This window comes from Botryllus schlosseri, chromosome 15, assembly GCF_051294905.1.
Source record: "Botryllus schlosseri isolate E-star chromosome 15, Bs_hap1, whole genome shotgun sequence".
NCBI classification, from domain to species: Eukaryota; Metazoa; Chordata; class Ascidiacea; order Stolidobranchia; family Styelidae; genus Botryllus; species Botryllus schlosseri.
This window is the reverse complement of record NC_137250.1, coordinates 18971281-18977308: the sequence shown is the minus strand read 5'-3', so window position 1 is coordinate 18977308 and position 6028 is coordinate 18971281.

Here is a 6028-nt window from a genome sequence, read left to right as displayed (position 1 = left end):
ATGTTACGTTTCCAAGCTCAAAAATTAATAAGCTGAATAATAAAAAGGTCAGCTTGCCCATACTTACTCATGGCATACTTTGGAAGCTGATTACATTCAACATCTTCGTGATCACCAGAGTGAAGGCAAAAGACCCCCAGGCTTGGAACCACTGTCTCTGACTCAAGCACCCAGCCGCACTGTAAATCTAAAAGGTGGAAATTTCCTCCATTAAAAGTGGTTCACGCTTTCGACCATTTATGGTGGAATGCAAATCCACCCCCATCAGGGTGGAAATACTTTCCACCCTATATGGGGGAATACCCTCCACCCTATATGGGTACTACTTTCCACCCTATATGGGGGAATACCCTCCACCCTATATGGGGGACATACCTTCACCCCAACCTATCTGTCAGCTGCCACAAATCGCTGCGCTATGCAATACCGAATAACACAAATCCAATTGAAAACATACAAGTATGGTATTTCATGCATTTTATTAAGCGTATTCAAACAGCCATTACTATAGGGTTACCATATTACGGAATTAAAAAGGAGGACAATTTTACCAATTCAGGAAAGTTAGTTTATCAAGACTGAGAGCCGATTTTGCTATTTTTTGCTGGAAAACTTTTGGTGTTGAATGAAAGTGATGACTCAAGAATTACCATCTTTTTACTTACATTTAGTGGTGTTGACCAAAATAAAAATCGGCACTTACAATCGACTTCCGAATGACCCGCTCGAACCTCCGTATGGTAACCCTACATAACTATGATGACAGTTCCATTGTTTATGGCAACATATTGGTAGTCCTCACAACGGAATTTGTCAGCTCTACGCCAGGCAGATTTAGCAGGTATGACGAAATGAAGGTGAGAGTGTGCTTGATATTCTTCTGAAACTTGATGTTAAATATCCAATGAGCTGCGATCAGAAGAGCAAGTGCTTCATCAAAACTTTCAATGTTTTTTGAGAAGACGAGTCCGTCCAAGTGCAGGCTCCATTGCGAATTGTAGACAATCGTTGGATATGGAGAGATAGCAAACCTGAAAGATATATTGCTATGAAATCTTCGGAGTTCAGATCATTATGATATCGAGATATAGGTTTAGTACATAGGACAATTTATATTGCCACTGCACAAGTTATAAACATGACTTTGTGTCACAAAGTGTTGCTCATTTGATTTATGCTTTTAAAAATGATCTTGACACCAGTCAGTCGGCTTTAGTCGCGATTAAGTATATTTCAATCTCATGAGCTCCAATCCATTAATAAAGCTATGCAACGCCTGTACCAGGTCTACTTTGAAACTACTTAATTGAGTAATTTTGAAACTTGTCACTTTCTATTGCTATACGTTGTTAGGGCATATCAGAAATATTGATTGACTTGTGACTCAGTTATGAAACACTGGTCTACCACTATGGTCATTTACACCAGGCCGGAATTCCTTATTTTTCATTCCGTATTTGCCGACTTGTAGCATGGCCCACTTCTACGATTTTTGTAAGACACCGCTTACGCGGATGAGATGGCGAGGTAGGAACCAGACTCGTACAAAATACTGGATTTTCAAAAATCCAAACTAGAACTACAACTACTGTATTTTCAAAATCAGCAACTAGAACTATAACTACTTAATTTTCAAAATCAAATAAAAAAACGTCGGTTAGTTTACCATCAACTAGCTAACTGTTTAGTTTTAACAATGTGTATTATACATCATCTATCCACGAACAGCTTACCTATCCAATATGAGAAAAATTGTTGTATCCTTCTCCAAACATGGATGGTATACCAGTGCGCCAATCCACCACTCCATCACCTATAAAGCAGACGCAGGTTATTAGAACCATCGATGATTACTTCTAGCATTCCGATAGTTATTTCTAACGCGTGTAATTTTCGGAAATGAATCCAACTGTAACTGGCTGGTACAAGGCAATGTTATTGTAAAAGCCATGATTATTGGTGCGGCGCAAGTCAAACAAGTTTCTACAATTGCCTCGCAACGGCAGAAGTTAGAGAGCAACTGCACTCGAATTCATTCGAAAAAAGTTTTTAGCGGAAAATTTGCAATGCCTCACAATTCCATGAAATAATATTCTCACCTAGTAATCCTTGAATACTGAATAGTCTCGGGAGCTTTAGGCCACTTTATCTTGGCCTGAGCTATATTGTAGCGGCTCTGTGTTGCGTGCTTCAAAATATCAAACCCAATCAAGGTTTCAGCCTCTTTCAACATCTTAATATACATAAAATATGATGATCCTGTAGCGATGACAATTCATACTATAGACTACTGTACCTACCCATTGAGCATCCCATAGTGCTGGATAAATCAGGAGTATCTCCGATAACTGAGCCCCTTCTAAAATCTGATTTCTGCGGTGTTGGTGGGTCCTCTCCATTCGGTCTAGGAGCGTGTCTTGGCTTGGTCCCTCATTTTTACTTCTCGTTGTATATCTTTTATGTGATTATCAATGCTGTGTTGATCTTCGACAAGATCCGGACAGAAATTATACTGAAAAATCAGAATTTAACAAAGCTCATCTCAAAACCAAGATAAAAATTAACTGGACTTACAACCCCAGCTGTTCTGCAACTTGAGCTGCTGGTTTCTTCTTCCTCAATAACATTCTTTCGTTTTGTACCATACTTCTCCTTCATCTGATTCACCAATTTAGCTTTCAACGGTCTTCGATAGTCCTTGAACTTCTGCCTCAAGGCAATTTGCCACGGGCCCTGAAGATATTGCAATTATTGTTAAGACTCAACTCTGCAGAGGGTACTAATACTAAAAGCAAGGAAAAACCCATAAACAGTCCGCAAAGTCTGAAAATCGGCATTGTTTCAACAATGGCAGCGCCACGACACAATGAACATAACAATGGGCAATTTCGTCGAGGGATTGTTGGGAACAATGCCGATTTGCAGACTTTGAGGGCTGTTTTGAGGTGGTTCCATTGCATGGACTCGAGTCGCGATTTTTGGGTGACTCGACTTGACTTGAGTCTTTTTTTTTCAAATACGTTAAATAACTCGACTCGAATCAATTTTTCATTCCAACTTCGACGAATAGTTATTTCGAGTACGAGTCTTGATATTTGGCAAAATAGGGCCAGAAACTGTTAAGACTGAGGAAAATTACTGTATTCTTGATGCGAGCCAATCACTCTAGCAGAATTGATAAAAAGTGGATTGAACTGAAAACCGAACATTGAACATAACGACTTGGACTCGGCTTATCTTGTAGGTATTCTGGAACTGTGGTTATTGCCTTCGGAACTACATTGAAGCTGCGTACAGTGTACGGGTATAGTCATGACAAAACAGACCATAGGCGCCGACTTACGAGGTGGCGCAGGTTCGGACATTTTGATTTGGGAAAACTGTCGCCGAGGCTGCGAAATACCAACGCGTATTTAATTGTTCACCAGACATCAAGGACTCAGCGCTTCCGGACACTTTGGCAAGCTTATCATATGCCAAAAATCGTCAACAAGAATAGATTATATGATCGTCATTTACACATGCGCATATTCGTTTCTCTAACAAGGCTTCGTCAGTGACATTAATCGGGAAATGCAGCGATACAGCTTAAACACCGATAGCATGAGAAAACAATTGTCGCGACAACAGCTACTCAATATGGTGTTAGACTCAAAACCCATTTGTGGCGATACTGATTAAAATACACGCTTTCTCATTTGCCAACATCTATATTTCTTGTTGTCTGCTTGATACATTTGTAGTCTGAAATAGTCGCACAATGTCATTTTGAGTGTTATTTTCGTTATTAACGTGAGGTATGCCATGCCATTGTCAAATATTGATGCATCACAAGATTATGGGTGGCAAAAACTCTTAATTTATTCTTGATTGCTGGACGTACTCGTGTCTAGGACAACAATATCGAATTTTAAACTATTGGGCATTTGGTATACAGTCGATTTCTATTATTAAGATCGCGGCGTGCTCCCGGAACTGGAAATAATTCTAGCACAGGGGTGGCCAACCTGCGGCGGTGGAAGGAAATTTGTGCGGCCGTCAACACGTAAATCAATTAGTATGTGTTGGCCGCCGTCGATTTTGGTGCGTATATTACGCTGATATGAAAACATATATTAGTCCGGAATTCACCGGTAACGGGCAAGGACAGTTTACTATAGATATTTGGCGTCCACTTAGTGTATTATGACTATGCCCATTGCCCACTTGCCCAGGACTACAGGTACATGCAGCTGACTTACCTAGCTGGAAATTTCTTCGTTATTGTCTTTCAAAACTGGAGAGTTTCTTAATAATGCCAAGCATACTTCTCGATACTGATGCGCAGTAGGGTACCTGTTAGATAGATCCGCATATAGTTACCTGATATCCATCCAAACTAACGAAATGCATGCACGAGTTTCAAAACAAAATATGATGGATGAATTGAATAGAATTATACTTACAAAGTATATCACAAAACATCTTGAAAGAGAATTGTCCTGATCTCTTTTCTCAGTCTTGATGGAATCACAATATTGCCAGCGCTCCCATGCAGATACTAGGTCTTTGATGCGTTGCACCAGGTATTGAGGAAAAGTTGGGATGTCGTAGACCACAGGCCATCGTTGGTATGAATGTGAAAGTGATGATTCAACTGAATCATCCATTACATTACGTTCCGCTGTCGCAAACGCTTTGTAAATTTTCTAGGGAAATGGGGTATAGAGGTGAGAAAATTGATAATTGAAGCCAAGCATAAACTTACCCGTAACAAGAACTCTAATCCGATCATTGTCTTTTACATCAGCATCAGACAGATCAACCCAATCAGCCAACTCCTTATCATAACACTGAATATCAAGAGTTTCGGCTCCAAATCAAATTTCAGTGCAACAGATGATGGTATATCCTCTTTTGTGCGCACAGTAATGATCTTTGTTGTTGGTATTATTGAATGTAACTAAAACTCTCATAATTATTTGGGACTGAAATTACAAGTTACAATTAGATATCAGAAGAGTTCCTTTCATTCAAACAAGATCTATCCTTGCAACAGTCGTAATGAAAATCCAAATTACAAATATGCAGCTACTGATGGTAAAACTAAATACAGAACCAGTTTGAAAACCCAATAGCTCTATATATGGTATGCATGAATATGAAAATGTACTCTTCCTAGGTAATTTCTTGCATTACAATCACCTGTTGGCTTACTCGAATTACCTTACCACCAAACAAGATATCAGCAGCAAGACAGTATCGGGTCATCAGATGCATCATTCTCATCTATCAAGTACTGCTAACTGCTTATTGCAAGTTCATTATATTTTTAGTCACGAGCGATACCGGTACTTCATACGAAATCGATTAAGCAGACGAAATAACTTATGAACTAAAATCAACAATAATCCTAATTGTGATTAACTTAAAATCAATGAATATAGATATCTTTTTCTGTCGACTGACTGACTGACGACTGAGCGCGCATCCCCGTATATTCGAAACAGCAAATTGCCAGAGTCCCGGATGCTGAATTACCGCTGGTCACGGTTCATTGGTGAAAATATTGGCAATAATACTATACGTTAAGGTTTTGGATATGCTACGGTCGTGCAGGATCTTGAAATAATTATCACAATCCATTAATAGTATTCAGACATTTTCAAATTTACTAATCCCTCTACTGGCTTAACCACTTGAAAAAAAAAGTTAAATATTTTATCAATATTCCAAAATGCATGCGACTATGACTTTATATTGAGTGAAAAAACCACACTCGACTCCAAATTCATGTCTGATGACGTTATTAACTATAAGCCAGTATCGACTGTTATGTTTTAATTGGGCAATACGACAGTTTGCGAACAGTCATTCCTGATTTCCACCATGTCAATAATTGTTTTCCACCAAATATGGTAGACTATTCATTCCTCCCTCTTTCCACCCTCTAAATTCCTCCATATGAGGTGGATAGACGGTGGATAAATGGAGGGAAAGTATCTTCCTCCATTTTCCTACCATTTTTTCCACCTTTTAGATTTACAGT